General features: G+C 41.5%; 1 pseudogene; it reads left to right on the top strand.

Moving 5' to 3' along the window:
* Positions 1-20,264, top strand: part of LOC146581819 (mitogen-activated protein kinase kinase kinase kinase 4-like) — a 49,391-nt pseudogene that overhangs the window by 16,310 nt on the left and 12,817 nt on the right.

The following is a 20,264-nucleotide window of genomic DNA, read 5'->3' on the forward strand; positions in this document are numbered from 1 at the left end:
TGGAGCGACACTTTAAAACTTTAAATAAACAGGTCACATGTCCAAGGCAGAAGGGCCACTTTTATAAAAGCCTTGAAACCTTTTTGAACCCAACACAGAAGCATCACAGCGCCGTAACACCTGCTCTTCAGACAAACACCAGGCAGCGCCATTTTCAATCACCTGTGAACGGTCAGATGACCATGACTAATAATGAAATTCCACATGGCAGTAATATTTTTGTCACTTGTTTGATTCCTTATGTTTTTGTTCTTGTGTTTAGGAGGAAGAAGAGGAGATAAAGCTGGAGATCAACATGTTAAAAAGTTATTCCCACCATAGAAACATTGCTACTTATTACGGTGCCTTCATTAAGAAAGGCCCTGCTGGACAGGACCACCAACTCTGGGTTTGTTAACTCGTCACATTTGTTTGTTCTTCAGCACAAACTGTGGATTATCTTAGTTTTTATTAAACAACTGCTGTTCTTTTGGGTTACCCTGTGTCAAACACCACATGTTTCTGCTATTTATTTCCCATATAGTTAGTGATGGAGTACTGTGGCGCTGGCTCTGTGACAGACTTGGTGAAGAAAACCAAAGGAAACTGTTTGAAAGAAGACTGGATTGCTTACATCTGCCGGGAGGTGCTCAGGGTAAGATCAAGCACACAGTTTTTTTTACCTTTATAAGTGACCATTTTAAATAAGTATAGAAGATGTGAGCTTTCTGGGTAATGCAACGATGCTGTTTGTGTCAAACCCTCCATCGTCAGCTAACTCTGTGTGATCTAATAACACAAACAAACACTCAGCAGGGACCTCTCTCTGCCTGCGGTGCTGTTTTAGTGTTGGTTAAAAAAACGCAGGTAGTAACTTGTTTGTGGATGTAAGCGTGGTTCAGTGTCTGGTGTTGTAAAGAAACACGATGGCTGCTTTTAGTGATTCTTTGCCAAAACATCAAAGAGCAGCCAAACTGACACTGATACTTCCTCATGTTCAGGGATTTATTCTCTCGTATGTTTCCCACTGTGACTCGGGGGGATTTCTTCTTTTAGTTATGTGCTTTAAACTGGCCTTTTAAGTATATATCTCTGTAAAATGTTATGGTTATCATTATGAGAGATCACGAGGTCCTGAGAAAGGCTCCGGGATGTTTGCTTCGCTTTCTGTGCTGGTGTTTGTGGCTCAGAGACATACACAGTAACATATCAGCTTATATCAGCCCCCGGTGTCCTTGATGTTGCCGTTATCTGCAACAAAAATGAAACGGAGCTCATTTTTTTTATTTTGTTGTTTTTGTAGTTGTAAAAAAACTTGAGAGACAAAGGGCTCTGGACTGTCGCCAGAGTTTTCTCCACTGCTGTCAGCCATGCTGTCTCCCCATTGTTTTAACATCACAACACACGCACGCACAAATACACACAGAAACCATGGTGAAGTCATTGTCTGAAATAAGACTTACTTCCTGTTTATTTAACCCACTTTGAAGAAGCGAGAATGCAAATACACACACTAAAACTGTGCTTGAGTTACTCGGCCACTCAGTAACTGCCTAAAGTAAGGATGTCTACTGATGGACTTGAAGCTAAAAGCTAAATCCTGCTCTCCATTCAGTAATCCTTCAGACACGTGATCTAAATGCTCTCCGAGGGCAGCGTTTGCCCCTTCGTATTTATAGCGGCGGTCATCTGACCGTGTGTGCACGGGAGTGTTTATATGTATTCATATTTGTCTTCCAGGGCCTTTCCCATCTTCACTCCCACCATGTGATTCACCGAGACATTAAGGGACAAAATGTTTTGCTCACAGAGAATGCCGAAGTCAAACTGGGTATGACACACTGACACATGCGCTGTGGTTCCTCAAGCAGACGTAACCCCTGGGAGAACAACGGAACAATCACACAGTCATATTCAAACACATAAATCTCACGACCACAAAGACGCTTCTGAAAGTAGCAACAGTTGTGGCTGTTTTTCACACATGAAACCTTTTATTTTTTTTGATTTTATTTTTTTTGCAGTTGACTTTGGCGTGTCAGCCCAGCTCGATAAGACGATCGGTCGGAGGAACACCTTCATCGGTACTCCTTATTGGATGGCCCCGGAGGTCATTGCCTGTGATGAGAACCCTGAGGCTACATATGACTACAGGGTACCTAATTTCAAAGACACAGCCTTGTTTCATTTTTGTTTTTTAAGTGAGAATTAAGGCAGTTCCCAGCTGCTTAAGGTGGTTTATTTGTTATCTAACATGGTGCAGACTATGCTGTGGACAAAGTGGAAGTGGCTATATTTTAATATTGAAGTTATTCAACCACACATACATGGAAATGACTGATAAAGATGAACTACTTTACACTTTTACAGTTTCAGTCATCTCACAGCTCATGAAATCCAGATGCAGGGAAAGCAGCATTTGTGTAACTGTGGTTGTTTTGTACTGTAATGCTGAGGCATTATGCTGAGTGTGGGTCACCAACCACAAGTCATATCTGTTGTGCCACACGCATGTGAGACACACAACCAAGATTCAAACATCTGCTCTTATTATTGCTTTTGCTTCGAGCTCAGTTTAGTTTCACTTGGTTTCCAGAACTCATTGCAGTGTTTCACTCTAGTTTTTATTAGTTTCAGTCTTAGTTACTAAAATGTTTTTGGATTTATCCATTTATGATTGAGGAAGTTCAAAATAGGTAATACAAAATAAACACAAAGCTTCCTGTTATGTAGACACTGCAGCCATGAAAACCCTCCTGAGTTGACAAATTTGACCAGCGTGACGAAGAGCAAGTCTGCAGACGTTTCCTGTGTGTTGTCTGTTTTAGTTATTTTTGAAAGTGCGCAATAATATTATTTTTTCTTCTTGTTTAGAAGTTTTAGATGTGAGTTTATGTTTCATCAACTCTATTACCTTTTACGTGAGGGTGTCAGTAAAGCACTTTAAGCTGTTTGTTGCTGTGTAAGGCAAAACTCACTTGGAGGTCACAGGTTTGCTTTAGTCCTTTTAGCTGAAACAACGTTGTGTTGACAGCCAGGATCAGTTTCTTCTTCAACATCGTTGAGGGGATAAAAAGTCCAGTCGTCGCCTTCAGTTTGACTGGCTGCTGAGGAACACGTGGTTCTGGATGTTATTGCTACTTCGCTGCCTTCCTCATGTTTTCCAGCTGACACTGTTGAACCATGTTAGTCTGCCATGGCTGTGTTTGGTCCTGACAGCCTGACACTTTTAATTATTGTTCTGAAACACAGAAAAAATCATTCTTAGTCAGACTTTATCTTGTGTTTTCATCTGTAATGTCTGTCACTAACCAACACGTGTCGATTCGCAATATTGAGCCAGTTCAACACATATCACCACACGCAAGAAGTTCATTGTCTGTGAGATGGCTTGCAAATCGCGTCGACCATGATTTAATTCCAGCGACGCCAACTTCTGTGACGTAAAGTCGTGTAGCGCTCGCTTCTCCTGCCTGTCAGATGTGGGCTGAGAAACAGCCCCGGTCTCATAGCAGCACTCAGAAATAAGTCTGCATAAACATATATTCAACAGACAGCTTCCATAAATATAAGAAATTCACCAGAGTGACAACATCTTTCAAACACAGTCCAAAATCTTTTTGCTGTGTTCTTTTTTTTATGATGCAAACCTCATCCAAAATCTTCACGATAAAGTTCGAGTTTACTGAGTGACTGATTCATTTTATCGTATTTCGCAGAAACAACCTGAGACTGTTTTTGAAGAAATTTTATATTAATCAGATCTCACACCCACGATCTGTGAACTCTGGAGACTGTTTCTGTGATTCCCAGACCTCGATGCACTACACCGCTTTTACTAATTACATACAGTCATTTTAAAATGGTATCCAAGGTTATTAGCTACAATATAACCTTTAACCCGCCTGTCTTGTTTTTAGAGTGACCTCTGGTCTTTAGGCATCACAGCCCTAGAGATGGCAGAAGGAGCCCCCCGTAAGTTAAAAACGCATCTACACACATGCACATGACTAACTGATATGCTGAAGTGTTTTACACTACATCGTATGTATTTCCCTTCTCATTTGTTCATTTATTTTTATTTTTATTTTTTCCACATCTGTGACTCTGCTGCTCTCGGCCTGTGCCCTCCATAGCTCTGTGTGACATGCATCCAATGAGAGCGCTGTTTCTGATTCCTCGAAACCCTCCACCAAAACTTAAGTCAAAGAAATGGTAAGCCCTAACACACACACACACACACACACACACACACACACACACACACACACACACACACACACACACACACACGCAGCAGGATGCAAACAGCAGTGTTTGGGATTTCTCTTCTAAAAACAGGGCCTCTGAGGGGTCTATGTTGTGGGTTTCATGCATCTGATAAAAGATCTTCCAGCACTCTCGTCTTGAGAAGAAAAGGTTGAAAGTAACGGGCATGTCTAGATATATCAAGATAAAGTTTTTTTCTTGTTTTTTTTTTTTGTTTTGTTTTTTAAAGAAGTCCAGTCATCCAGATTAAAAACCCACTGGTGTGTGTGTGTTCTGGATTGAATCCTATTTAGGGTTTGATTATCAGCCTCTTTCCTTTCTCTCTCCATATTTTCTGTGGATAATTGATAGGCACTTGTTGAACTCATGGTGGAACTGTCATGCTGTCTTTCATTCAGTATTAATGTCATCTGAAAAACGCTTTCTATTGGTGCTTTTAATAGCGTCAATGATTTGGGGTGAACTGCTTTCCCATTTCACTCCAGGCCCCCTTGAGGCAGAAAAATAAAGCAGCCCCACATTTTCCTTCCCAGTTTTCTATGACTTTACACACGGCGCATGTCACTGATTGTAGAGTGCTTCTGTAGGTAGATATCATCGTAAAAGTTGGACTCGTTATTTTGGATTTGCTTTTCCTCGGTAGAGTAGCGCTGGGAGAGGCGATTCTAGCTTTTATACTGTGGGTGAGTGGAAATACTTATTTAAGAATTATGTGGAGTGTTATGCAGTTCAGTGAATTGAATATTTATTTAATGTTGTCTTCTCTTCTGATTTGTTGAGTTTTATGGTTGGAACTACAATTTGTTGCTGGTTTTAACCCTACAAAAGCATTTTTATCATATTTGCTACATGAGTTTCTGAGACCTCCATCTCCTCAACATAATCAATACTTGCCTAAAAAACCTTAAAGTCTTGTTTGTTTTTTGTCTAAAATTAACATTGTTGCTAACAAAAAGTTGCCAAAAGCGCCGAATGGATCAAATGTGATACAAAAAATATATCATCAACAACATGATATAGCAAAAAAAAAAAGTGGATTTTAAAAAATGAGTCTTTAAATTAGTGATTCAGTTTAGAGAATTTAGTGTATTCACAGAAATGTGGAGGAGGTTAAGTGATACTTTGTTACGTTAGTGTGTCTGTTGTTAAACCTGCTTGTAATGCTTTCACATTTGTCTGTATTTTGTCTGCAGGTCGAAGCGGTTCTTGTCGTTCGTTGATAGTTGCCTGATCAAGAACCATCTACATCGACCCACCACAGATGTCCTACTGAGACACGCCTTCATCAAAGACCTGGCTAACGAGAGACAAGTTCGCATCATGCTTAAAGATCATCTGGACCGAACCAGGAAGAAGCGAGAGAAAGGTCAGGGCAAATAAAGGCAGTAAATTTAAACCATAAACAAGCTATTGGCTGTTTTCCTGCTGTCTGTATACAGGGTGGTTTACAGTGACAGAAGCTAGGGCTATTTTTCTGCTCATAGGCTGCTTCACATTTTCCAAAGTCATCCAGCGAGCCAGATCAGAGTCTTTGCTGGACCACTTGTGTCCCCTGGGCCTTGGGTTTGACACCACTTCTCTGCAGGGTTCACAGTTTAATTCCACGTAAAACAAAGGCTGTCATATCTGCACTACGCTGTTAGAATCTGAAAATCCTTTCAGGTGTGTCTAAGTGTCAGGGTTGAATTTATCACCATGTTTTAAAAATTGACGGTATCTTCTGGCTTTGAGCCCAGCCGTGGTGGATAACGCCGCACACTTGAGCTGAGAGTGGACCAGCTGCTCTCACGGCAGCAGCAGCTGTTTCGCTCAGGCTGCTCAGACAAACACAGCATTTTGCCTCATTTCTTGCCTGCTGTTTATGGAAATGATTCATTTGGTTGCCATTTGGTACTTTTGCATATATTCTGCTTTGTTGTATCTTCATTCATTTTGTCAAAGCTTATGAAAACATATTCTGATGCTAACAGCGCCGGCGAGGCAGACGAGGAGAGCGCAGCAGCGGGAGAATGTTAGGTCAGGCCGAAGGGAAGTCTCGGGCTGACCTTTGCTTTCCTTTTTCTGCTGCATTCTTTTATAACAATGTCTTGCTCACAAAGATGGACGAACGAAGCGAGGACGAAGGGAACAAAAGGCATAGAAACAGACAAAAGAACAACAAATTAGGAATGTGTAACACGAGGAAGCAAGCTGTGAGACGTATAGTGTGAACGTAATTTATCCTCCGCTTACTCTGGATGAGCTGCATGTGCTGAATCACTGATGCCAAAATGTGCAGTCAGACAGTGAGAAAAACAGTCAGGACGGAGATATTTATGACTCTCTTTGCTTTATTCTCATGCCAGTATTCAGACAGTGTAAGTAATCCTCATAATGTCTATTAGCTTTATTTTTCTTCATTTGCAAAAGTGAGAGAGAGAGACGCTGAGGGGAAGTAAGGAGGAAACGAATCACCATCTGGTTCTAATCTTCTGTTGGCTTATAACAACACTCTAATGACTGGTAGGCTTTCTGCTGTATGCGCTGTGTGTATGCAGTGTGTATAAGGCCATATTTGTGATTTAGTGTGTGTTTCTGTTCCCCTGTGCCCCTCCACAGTAATGAAATGTTGGTAGTGTTACTGTGAAGAGAAAAAACTTTGCAAGTTCTGCAAGAAAGGGGGAAAAAAAAGAAAATCAGTGCGTCCGGATGTGATGCAAAAACGGATGTGTCATTCATCATACCCAAGAGTGTAGTTTGGACAAAGATGTCTGTGTTTTGGAAGATGAGTCACTCCAAAAAGAAATGATTAAAGTCCCACTTTTCAGTCAGGAAAAACTAGGCCGTCCCCTCCAGTCCTTCCCGTGTCTTTCAGCTCCTTTGGAGCCCTTCAAGCATGACATCACCACCATATAAAATATGCTTTTGCCCTGTTTGTTAACGAAAGTCTTCTTTTCTGCTTCGAACAAATCCACCTGTGTTGCGTTGCCTTTTTGGCTTCTTAATGGCAACATATGGTGTGTCAAGTTGATGTTCAACTCACCCCAAGCTCCTATCACACCATATGGTGGCCAAATGTTGTTATAGGAAGCTGACTGGACCCATCTTCATGTACCCCCTTGGAAGAGTGATTGATTTTAGTGCAGTGTTCATGAAGGCGGTCCTGGTTAAAAATGACACTGGGATAGTAGCATTTTTAAACATTTCCTACCTGTGCTAACACATGCTTGCATGCATTGTGTTGCCGTGTGTCCCTTGATAAAAGGTGTATGTGGAAACGAGAGACACCTTTTAGATGGGGAAGCACTGCTGTCCTGAAATCTACTACAGCATAAAACTCTGCTCCTTTAGGCTTCCATAAAGGAAGCCTCTTTCATTTTTTGCTGAATAACTTTGCCCACACTAGACTTTTGTGTGGCTTTGATAATGACAAAATTGCTACTGGCAGCAGACGATGAAGGGGGAAGAGGGTAGGGCATGGAGGAAATTTTAATGAAATAGCGGCTTGCTCACAAAGCCAGAAACACAGATGAGAATTCCCACCGCGGTGCTGACACATCAGAATCGTTCACCCAAGACACCACCCGTGAGCGCATCGCATTTCTAACGCATCAATTTACAGTAGAGCGTGCAGTGCAGCGTGTGGATGGTGCGACTCGTCAGAGAGTCTTCACTTTCTCTGCATCTGGGGCCAGATGCATGAAGGCCTGGTGACTGACGTCATACAGTGGCTGTTTGTGCATCAAGTTATTTGAAATGTCAGTGAAAGGAAAGACAAAGAAGAAGCAAAAGTGAAAGAAATGCACTCGCTCGAAGTAGAGAAAAGAAACTGTTTTATTTTGGAGTTTCAGTTCTGGAATAATAAAAAGAATAATCTGTAGAAAAAGAGAACGAGAGCATTGGTGCTGCAAGGCAAAAAGGAGAAATGGTGTAACCACTCACAGCACAAAAGGGCAGATTATTACTACAGCAATTTATTTAAGCACCTACAATTACCAAAGAGAAGAAAAAGTTTCACGAGGTTCAGTACCCATTAAATTATGTGCCAGATGACTTAAACTGGAGATATTCATACAGATGTGCGTCTGTGCGCTTCTGTAAACAGGACAAAATGTTCTGTGATATCAGCTGTTTGCCTAAAGGTGAGATTGTGTCTCAGCTTATTTTTCATCGGCATCATTTTGGGTTTGACTCTGAAAAAGTGTGAAGTATCAGGACCAGTGTCCATGTGGGAAAAGGAGTACGTGTATTTAAATATCACCATGTTGGGTGCTGCATAGTAACTTTTTACTGTATCCACTCCTCCTCGCTTTCTCTTCTCTCTCCTTTTTACTCTCTCAGAGGGCCCAGAGTATGAATACAGTGGCAGTGAGGAAGAGGATGATGAGGTCACAGAAGAGGAAGGAGAACCCAGGTAAAGCTTTGTCACGCCAGGCAAAATATTATTCACCAGAAATTAAAGCAGGACTCAGTTACTACATGATCCTTTGTGAAGTAATAATCACACTAAGCAACAAGCTGTCAAGCACACATCATGCGTCTGCCATATAAACATATAAATGATTTTTTTAATTGTTATTAGGTCTTAAGTGATCATTGCTACTGAATCACTACAGGTTATGTTTTATTATAAGTCCACAGACAGATGTTGCTGTCCCTGGATGTCAAATAGCAGATGGTGCCGTGCACAGAGCTCACTCACTCCTAGAGTGAGATTAATGTGTGTGTTTTTGTTGCTGTGACCACTTTCCCTTCGTCCTCACGTTAACTCGAGCACGTCACTCGCACTTGACTTAATGCCGCTCACGTGTCTCTCTCCATCAGCTCCATAGTCAATGTTCCCGGCGAATGGACGCTGAGGCGGGAGTTTCTTCGACTGCAGACAGAAGATCACGAAGGCGGCAGAGACGTAGGGCGCGGAGGAGGTGGTGGAGGTCAGCGGGGACAACAGGTAGTTTGTTTTGTTCTGTGCAGTTTTGTCTACATGCATATAAATTTTAGTAAGATGCAGAGAATTACATGTGATACATTTATTATGAGCAGCAGGTTATTTTACTGAACTATTTCACATTTAGCAGTTAGCTTTCAGTATCGTGTCAGGGTTAGACAGCACTCCGCTCAACGGTGGATGAAGTCAAACATGAATCGGTTTTCTTAGTTGCATTTTAAGTGTGGTCATGTTGTATTTGACATCCAGGCGTTGCAGCAGCACAGGCAGCAGCTGGAAGAACAGGAGCGATACAAGCAGCAGATCCTGGCTGACAGACAGAGGAGGATCCAGCAGCAGCAAGAGCAACGGCAAAAGTTAGAGGATGTAAGTGCTGTTATTTACAGTGGTTTCCATAGGATTCACTCCGCATTGACACATTAATAATAAAATATTAAGAGCGAATATAATATTTTATTGTGTGTGCTTAACTTCCTCTTTCACCTTCCTCATATCGAGTCTTTAAACTGCGACCGTTGTGACTTTATGTAGTTTTACTGCAGGGAACAATGTCAGCATAAAGCCTTAATGTTTGTTTAATACTTACATTTGTTAGGTTGATTAAAACAGTTCCCTTTGTTGTTGCCTGCAGCAGAGGCGACAGCTGACAGACTGTGCCTTTCAGTGGGGAGAGCTGCAGGAGGTCTTCCTTGGGGAGGAGTCTGAGCTCCACGACAGCAGGATCTTAGTGGATGAGGGAAACAAGAGGAGCGACAGGAGACAGGTGCAGATGAACTTTTGACTTGGTAGCAGTTGGAGGATCTTTTTATACATGCATACTGAGTCCACTGTAGGTGTAGTGGTGAATTTCCAAAGCTTAGGTTTTACAGCAGTGTTATGATAACCTTACAGGAGACCTGTTACGTTTATTTGCAACTTTATCTGAAGCGAGCCCTTTTTGTCACGTCCTGAGCTCAAGATGGTTCAGTTCTCTCTATGCGCAGATAATATTAGCAAAGCTAATATGGTAGATAACCACAACTTAATGAAACTGCTTAATATATTTATCTTAAACAGTTACCATTGTTGTTGGTGCTTTCCAAAAAAGCTTGTTTGGTTTGTTAATATGATGTCGCTTGAGGAGAGGACAAAAGCTGAACTGCGTGAAGGTGGACAGTGATTGGTTTAAAAACATCAGATGTAAGCACTGATTCTTAGCTGACCAAACAGCTGTTGGATGAGCTGTAACATGTGTCCCAGGCTCTCCCACCGTGTTCATGTCTTTACCACCTTCTTCACCTGACAAGTTTTCCACCTGTGATGGTTTCCCAGGGTTTCAGATGAGTTTTAAAAAAATGATCAGAAGCATCAAGCAGACACACAGCAACTTTGTCACTTTGTTTCTATCATATTCACGTGCTCGGTTGTTTAATTAATTTTAAAAAAGCTCCCGAGGGGAAGATCAGGCTCCATAGCTGCTTAATGCTCCACTGTGTTCGTCACCTGGCTGCTAACTTTGTCTGCTGCCTGGTGCTGGATAAGTAGTCTACAGTGCATTAAACAGAGCCTTTTTTGCCAAAAACAGCTGCCTACTGATGCTGATGAGGACTGTCGGGATGGAACAAAAGTGAAGACGTGCATAGTGATAAGTTACTTCTTGCTGAAATGTCTTCCCAGTAGGCTGACTGCTGCATGTCCTTACTAACCCCTGTGTTTGAGACATAAAAGCCAACACAACAGCTGAACGTGTATATGTGAGTGATAGGAGTGATAGGCCCCTGAGAGTCTGACCTGGGTACCAAAACTGCTCTGACCTCCAACAGCTAATCCCTAAAACATCTCATGTCTTTAGATTATAGTTTGAGCAAAGTTATATAATGTCTGTGAAGTAGCTGTCAGAGGAGTTACTTTGTGACAGGTGACTGAAACACTGTGTGTGTGTGCGTGTGTGCGCGCGCGCGCATGTGCTATCTACATTTGGTTCAAGCTTCAGAAAATAAAGCTGTGATGATGATGATGTGCACGGCACTGATAGCGGGTGCACCTGTCAGGCTTTGTCACTTGGGTGATAAAAACACACCTTCAATGTAACAGAGTGATGAAGGACCTGGTGTAGTCTTCTCAGTTTTTGAGGACTTAACTGGTGCAGGTTAAGAATAAAGTAAAAGAGGAGGTCTGTATTTGGACATTTTTTCACATTTCACTGTACCGCTGAAAGTTTTCTGAATTATTTGGAGTTTGAATAAGTTTTTTTCCCCCATCAAGACTGTTTCCCCCCCCACAAAGCTACAACATGAATATGTTTTACTTCATTAAAACTCCGTTTATTGCATCACAGAAACCTGAGACCATGAGAATGACCTTTTCTGTGAGGCAGTGTTACAAAGTAACTGTAGCTATGTGTGTGTCTGTATGCACACATTTAACAAAGTATGCTGAGATGGTGAACTGTCTGTATCAGTTTCAATCATTTTGAGCAAAGACACAAAGACACTCTTTTTACTGTTTTAGAAATTCATTTTTTACTCATTAATTTTGACACATGCTTAATGAATCTATTCCATACACCAGTGGGTTTCAATAGGTTTATATTAACACTGCAGAGCAGGTTAGTGACTGGGGATTCTTCTTGTTGAAGATGCTGTATTTAAATGCTATTAATATCTGTCTTATTTTACTGGTGTGTGTGTGTGTGTGTGTGTGTGTGTGTGTGTGTGTGTGTGTGTGTGTGTGTGTGTGTGTGTGTCAGGGAGGTACTGTACATGTTAGTCTGATTACCTCAAAGTCATTAAGGTCAGCATGTGTAATGGATCTATCTGATGCTTCAATAACTTTCACTGTATGTGTGTTTAATTATGCGACAGGTTCAGTGAGCACATGATGTGATCTTGTATTATGTCAGATGAATAACACGTCTGCTGCTCCCAATCATCGCACACATCGATTGATTTAGCAAGTATTGCGTGATGTAGTTCAGTTCACTGTCAGCGGCTTCAGACTGTAGAGGTCGCCTCTCCAACTGGAAAGGGAATACTCATTACACAACCTTACTTTTTACAAATCTAAATGATTTGTAGCAAGTAAGGTCTGATTTCCCTTTAAAGAGTTGCAATGTGACATTTCTTACAGTAGTGGTCAGGATGGGTTCCAGTTCTCACTGGATTAGTGGTGACGGTCACTTAAAAGGAGCTACAGCTGCAGCATGGCTCTGCTTTAATCGTGATGTCATGCTTTGAATCCTCCTGTATCGTCACAAAAACTTGGCATAGTTGTTTTTGGCCTTTTTTAACTTTTATTGACAGATACAGTGAAGAAATGACTGGAAAGCAGAGGGAGAGAGAGACAGGAGAAGGCATACGGCAAAGGGCTGTGGGCCGGACGCATATGCCATGTGGTCGCCTGCTCAACACACTGAGCTAAACTGGGCCAGTGTGTTTGACTGGATTTTAAATCATCGTTCTGACTGGCACACATTTTCATGGCTTAAACCTGAGTATAAAATGGTTTTCTGGCAAAATGCAGAACAAATCAGCACAATATCCTTTATTTCTATTGATTGGTGACTTTCATCTAATACCACCAGAAGGTCATAAACCACACGGTCCAGATGACACATGTGAACAATACATCGAGTCGGTCACTTGAAGCTGGTTATAAAAGTGATTCGGTGCACACGCAGTTTTATCTTCTATCACTTTTACAGCAGTAAGCTTGTCTGTAGGCTGCTACAAAACTGTGTTGGTGCCTAAAACTAAAATTATCTTTCTATCAGTTGAACAGGAGAGGATTTTATTGTGCAAATTACCAGTAACTTACCAGTTTAAATCAGATTAAGGTTTAAAATGTGCGTGACTGTGGTTGTGACCAGTTTGAGTGACAGCTGCGAGCTGTCTCTGAGGGTTCACCTCAGAACTGAACCTCGTGTTTGTGGTTTTAGTTGCTTTGGAGGACTTTTAACACATCCTTTCAATCTAAATACAAACTCATATGTAATGTCACTGTGGCTTTGTTCTTGTTTTCCTGTTGTCACGTGTATCACTGTAGAGTTCAGTGTAGCATGATTCCTGTCTCAGGTGTAATTGTTAGTGCTTCCTTGTTAACAAAGCTGTAATTAGTTTGTAGACTCAAGGCCTCGGTTCTCACCCTGCAACAGTTTTGTCCTTGCGCGTCCTCACAGTGGCACCATCGATTGCTCGCAGATGAGGTGAGCTTCACCTTGGATCACTGCTCAGAGGGCGCTTACGTTTGTCCTGCAGACATTTGATTTGTAATCAGGTTAAGCTGCCGTTTCAGCTTAAACCCTGTTTAGTGTGACCCTTCACATCAAAGCCCAGTGAACACAATTTGAAGCCAATGGTGCAATCACTGAAAATATTTACATAGATTAGATTTGATTAACCAGTGTAAATGCAAAAAAAATTCAGTTTGTGCTACTTAGTTTTTTCTCTTTTTTCAGAGAAATTCAAATGAGGTTATAATGAAATATTTAAAGTTGAGTGTGGCGGCTAAAAGCTTTGTGCCATCTTGCACACTCTGAATATTTTAGTTCCCACCTCCTCAAAACCTCAGAACATCTTAATTAAAGTGTGTGTGTGTGTCCTGAACAGGATCAGGCAGGCAGACAGTGGAGTGCCGATGTGTCAGTGAGGCCTCTGGACTCTGTGGCGGAGCAGGTAACAATCCTTCACTTCATATTTGTTCATATATTTGCTTGTTTACCTGTCACTCATATACGAGTGACAGCAGGTGAATTTTCTCTTGAAATATTCCAAATGTGAGCCGATCCTTCATGTGGTCGATGAAAGCAAACAGCGTGGGAGTGTCCAGACTGCACCTCGTGTCTCTTTTTCTCTTGCTTTCTTTCACCATCTCTGTATGTTCTTATGAATGTGTTGCATGTTGTTAGATGTGTTATAAACCTGGATTCTCTTTTATTTTTAACACTTCATGAACAGCATCAGTGTAAACTGTTAACTTCTCTTATTTCTTATAGTTACAGCTTTTTTTTTTTTCTTGTAGCCTGACAGTAAAATTGAAACTATTCAAAGACTTGTATTTGTTTAAATCTTTCTTAAGTAGAAATTTTCTGACATGTGAGGTGAGAAAAAAATGTGTTGCTGACAAGAGAATAAGGTTTAACCCAAAGACTGAAATGCAGACAGAGAGACAGCAGCTGGCTGTTGTTTGCGTCTCGGGTGGATGGAAGATGAAAAGATGTGCGAGTGAAGGCAGATGAAGAGTCAGAGGTGAAGCAGGTGGTGGTAATTGATCGTCTGCGTTTCATGTTTGAAGTGAAGTTTACGGAGGGTGACAGACCTGTTTGTTCTGGTGAAGTTTATTATTTAAAGTTCTCAGTCAGACATTAGAGGTTTGTAATTTTCAGTGTGAGACTACTGCAGGAATGCAGAGAAGTCTCTGAGGAATCACTGACTTACACTTTACTGTACCGATAGCATCAGTTCTCAGTTTAAAGCCAAACCTTATCACAGCTTGGCATCTCTTTTTGTTTTAAAAGGCTTTCCTCTCCATCTCTCTCTCCACTGATCCCAGCACGCCTCCTATCCTCAGTTGGGTCCTCCTTCCATCCATCCCTCTGCTCGCAGCATGGGATCTCTTTCGCTTCCAGCAGCTCTCTTTTAACTTGTCTTGGGATGATACTATATAACCTCAGTAGATGTTTCAACATAAAAATTTGCAAAACATGGTTATATTTCTAATGCTCATACTCTTCATCTCCTTCTTTAGTTCTAAAGACGCACATCTCTGTATTGTTATGATTTTGTGGTGTGATTAGACTTCTTAATTTGTACTCCACCGCCTGCACTGACTGTTAAATGGTAAATGGCCTGTATTTGTATAGCGCTTTTACTAGTCCCCCCTAGGGACCCCAAAGCGCTTTACACACCCAGTCATCCACCCATTCACACACACATTCACACACTGGTGGAGGCAAGCTACAGTTGTAGCCACAGCTGCCCTGGGGCAGACTGACAGAATAATTACATTATACATGATCTTTTTCTGATGTGAGAAGTACACATGTATTGTGTGTTTGAGTCGATCATTTTTCCTTCTTCAACAGTTCAGTCTGGTTTGGTGTTCGCTGACTTTTTAGACTACAAACAGAATATCAGACCTTACCATGACACTGAGTCAGGAAAGACTGCGTTTCGAGTGATCGTGGAGTCGGGTGTGGGTGAGATGGTTAGGTTGGCGAGGCAAGAGTGGACAAACTGTGCTTGTGGGCAGGCAGATAGAAACGCAGACTGGTGGTGGAGGCAGAGTGAGAGCAGGCAGGTGAAGGCTGCTTTTGTGCTGCAGGAGGGTGGAGGCTGAGCTGGGCACACGAGAGAAGTGAAGAGCTGGCAGTCAACTGAGTATAAGAGACTAGAAGCACTAAGGTGACTAAAGTGGGCAGCTACTAAGTTAAGTTAATTGCAGTTTTGAGCCCCAAATGTTCATCTGAGTGAAGAAATCTGATTATTTATTTATTATTTTATTTTATTTAGAAAGAGGGGCAATACATATTAATGAACATTTTAACAAATGTAAATATGCCAGATTATAGCCTTGGGCTAATTTCCATCTGCAGACCCTCTGACAGGTTGGTGTTAAACACAAGTTAGTAAAAACATACAGAGACAATATTTACAGATCATGTGACAAGGACAAAAACAGTGATCACATTATACTAGAACAAACAATGACAAGAAGAGTGGACAACAGAGGACAGTATAGATTTCGATAACGGAAACACATCAATTATATTGCACAAACCCCAGTAATAATAATAATAATAATGGATTGGATTTATATAGCGCTTTTCAAGGCACCCAAAGCGCTTTACAATACCACTATTCATTCACTCTCACATTCATACACTGGTGGAGGCAGCTACAGTTGTAGCCACAGCTGCCCTGGGGCAGTATTGCACATGCGCTGACTGTCCTGATACAGACCCTGTGCACGAGAAAATGCTTCCTGTTCCTGTTAAAACTTCCTGTTTTAAGACCGGACGTAGGGTTGTACATTTCCGGTAGCTTTACTTTGAGGTCAATCGCTACTGTGAAGATGGATAAGATGGATTCCTAAATTATGCCCAAAATTGCGTAAAGTTACAAAGAGCAGAGGTGGGAACACTCACCACTGCTGTGTCATAAAAAAATCAAATGATCAATTTTGACGTTTGAAGAGTGCAGATCGATTGGTTGTTTACATCACTCAACACGAGCAGAACTGCATTACTGCATGCAGAAGACACCTCGTCCACATCTCTGTATAGTGACAGTTCTTATGATTGAAACTGGGAAATGTTCAGCATTCAAACTACAGGTGAACATTAGTCAAAGGTTTTCCCATTATGTCGATATGCACAGGGCAGCAGCAGAGTATGGCAGTCTGAGTTTTACTCATTTCCATCACTGTAACAGAACACATGGATTTCCTCTGTTGTCTGTTTTGGTTCTATTTTCTCTGTTCAGGGGCCCGTTCTTCGTACGTCGCTTACTACATCCAAGATCAAATGACACATCCAAGATCAAATCATCGCGCTAACTCTGAGCTCGCTATTCCGGTTCCCCGAACACACCTGTTGTTGACGATTAGTATAGCTGGATGAAGTAATGTGAGATCACTGGGTGGCCCAACAGGGGCTACGCATCGATAGTAGAAACATTGATCGGCAACCCTCTGATTGGTCGGCGAAAATGTCGAAGGAGCGTGCTCGGTATTTTTCGGCAGCAGAGCAAGAACTCTTGATTGAGGATTTCAGGAGTTTCAGAGTTTAATCAGAACGCAAGGGAACACTGCAAAGGCTGCAAAAGCAAGGAGAGAGGGCTGGCAGAAAGTTGCTGACAAATCAAACTCGTAAGTAATTTATTAATAACAATAATAATGGAGTGGATTTATATAGCGCTTTTCAAGGCACCCAAAGCGCTTTACAATGCCACTATTCAATCACTCTCACATTCACACACTGGTGGAGGCAGCTACGGTTGTAGCCACAGCTGCCCTGGGGCAGACTGACAGAAGCCAGGCTGCCATATCGCGCCATCGGCCCCTCTGGCCAACACCAGTAGGCGGTAGGGTAAATTTATTGTATTACACTATATTATCCAATATTATATTACATTATATTATGTTATATTATATCCCCTTACACATTAGAGCCACAACAGGACCCACTAGAACATGGGAACAAGTAAAAGTGGAATATAAGAATATGCTACAAATGGTAATATTTATCACTTATTATTGCTTGTCGTCTCTTGGAAAGAGACCCTGAAATAATCTGTTTGTTTGTTCATAACAGCAACCAAGAAAAGGGCAGAGCAAAAAAAAGACAGGTGGTGGTCCTGCACCCCCTCGTCAACAAGTTGGTTAAGTAAATAATACCCTCACGGGAAAATCGATATCTCTCTATGAGCACACTGTCGCGCTGAGCTAAAGGATCCTGTCTGTCCCGCAATATACGCTGAATTCTGAAAACTCTCCTTATCAATCTTGCACCTTCCGCAATGGGCTGCTCGCGTATACGGACAGGACATGGCTGCGACAGACTTCCCAAATCCACCTTCGCTTTTATAGCCGTGGTCTCTCATCTTGATTACACAAAGTAATTTGCAATTACTACTCTGAAATATGAATTACATCTGTAATAATCACATACATGTAATAGAATGTTAATAGTACATTTCCCTTTTTTAGGAAATGACCTGTATGTATCTGTGTGAAATCAATAAAAGATCAAGTGCTGCATTATCTTTAGTTACATTGATGTTATTTATTTATGGTGAAACAGTGGTGGAATATCGCTGTTGCTTTCGTATGAATGACGCGGACATACCTGCGTGGCCGCGATCTAATCCTGTTTACATAAAGTGAACCTGCTCCCGAGCAGGTTTACGCTTACGGCTCTGTTGCTATGGCAGCAAGTCCCGGATGAGCTTCGGGGAACCGAACGATCCAGGATCACGCGAAATCGTCAACAATCTCATCCAGCTAACTTACTTAGCGCGGTACGAAGAACAGGCCCCAGATGTTTATCTTGATTGAGGTTTATGTTTTAGCTGGAAGAAAACAAGCTCTGGTTTGAGATTATATATAGATCTGAAATTAGTGATAGTGATTCTCTATTTTGTCTCCGTCTCACAGTGTTGGACAGCAGACGGTGTGTTTGTAATGTTTCTGTGTGTAGGCCTTGTGTTCAGGCGCAGTTTAGTTAAACAGGATAGGAAACTATGCTGTGCATTCTGACTGCGGCTTCCATGTTGTTTCCTCATTCTCAAGAAAACTGCATTAAAGTGATTTAAAGCAGTTTTCCCTCGATGGCAGCAAATACCTGAGCTGCTGTAGTTGTTGTCTTAAGCACAGACTGACGTCGTTGTTAAATTGTTCTCACAAATCCTGAAGCGATTTTTTTTTAACCTACTTACTTTCCCCGTGTTTCTGTTCTCTAATAAACCACTATAACAGTTCATGCTTTAATATGTCATATTTATTGTCATGTGACTAATGTGACTCTGGCCAAATCAGACCATAAAGCAGAGCGTGCAGTTTTAACAGATCTGATACTGTGTGCTGAAGGCTGATCTGCTTTAAATATTGCCAGGATACATAAATTCATCCATGTTTTGTAAAAAAAAATATAATTTTAAATCATGTTCCGGACAATATAAAATTCCTGTTGGATGTGTTTAAGAAATGAATACATTTATAGTTAAATACTGATGTGCAGACGACACATTGGCTGATTTATTTACTGCTTCATTCCTGTCAGTGTTTGCTGTTTAATGAATGTTTCCCCTGTTTGTTGCTTTACCAGTTTGTGTTGTTGAAACTAGCTTAATAGGCAGTGTGTGTTATATTTCTGTGCTATATCTGTGGGCTGAGCCTGGGAGTGTCCTTTTCATTGGGGATGTACAGCTAACATTTAACACAAATGACCTTTGTTACCCTCATAGTCGGCATATAGTTATATACTGTATTTGATACAGATGTACAGAGTTAGTTGTACATGAGTTGGAGTGGACCAAACCATGTAGCACTGGTTAGGACAAAATTTGGTGCCATATAAAATGGGGTGTCAGCACTAGATTGCTAAAATAAAGCTTAAAACGAAATTTTGTTAGCAAAGAAAATCAATAGCCACGTCTTTAGTTTTTTCTACTACAATTGATTGCTAAGCATGACCATTTAAATTGACGACTTAAAAGTGACCGTTGTACAGTTAAAACACTTATTTAAGTGTGCATATTAAGCCATTAGGCCATTTAAAAAACCACTCTATCAAAAAAAGGGTTATTCCACATAAACTATACGTACATTTAGCTGAAGTCCATTTGTCCCGCTATAATTGACATTTGAGTAAAATCACATTTTCATGTTCATGGGGCATCTGCCACTTAAATCACTTGACACTACTACTAGTAGTTAAATGAGCAAAGATGGTGGGAAACGTTTCAGTTTGTCTTTGTTCATGTGATTGTGTTACATTTGAATCTTGTGAGTAGCTTTGTAAACTGTTTGGGTGTTACTTTGGTAACACAGTATACACGCCGTTTAAGAAGGACACTTCCAGGCTTTGTCAGTTTGTATTTCTGCTCTTCATGTTTGCTACATAGAGAGCAGTGGCTCCAAACCAGCTGCTTCAGCGTAAGGCCCAGCATTCGCAGTCTCGGCTTCAGTCGCAAGCCAAGTCCCAGCCCCTGGCCCAGCATCAGCAGCCCTCAGCGGGCAGGAGATCCCACCGCACCCTGCCCAAGGACCAAACCCAACTCCTGTCCCTGCAACACGACCACAGACACAGGGAGAAAGAGCAGCAGAGGAAAAGAGAAATGCCTGTGGCATCACCCCACAAGCTAACAGCTAAAGAGAGATCGCCGCCTCTCCCAGGCGCTCTCCAGTCAGTCAGAGCTCAGCGGTAAACCCTGCCCCCCTCAGCCTGCTAACATCTTCATTTCTTCTACACCCTACCTGGTCTTTTTGTACTTTCTCTTCTTGCTCACCGGTGCGAATATCATGCACTTTTTTTATTTGTTGTCAAAGTGCAAACATTTCATTTTTGCAACGCTGTGATGATTTAATCAGCTTTGGCTTTGTTGCTTTTCAT

This window comes from Mchenga conophoros, linkage group LG2 (genome assembly GCF_057382185.1).
Source record: "Mchenga conophoros isolate Kocher_MC1m ecotype Shallow Benthic linkage group LG2, M_conophoros_male_GT1.1, whole genome shotgun sequence".
Lineage (NCBI taxonomy): Eukaryota > Metazoa > Chordata > Actinopteri > Cichliformes > Cichlidae > Mchenga > Mchenga conophoros.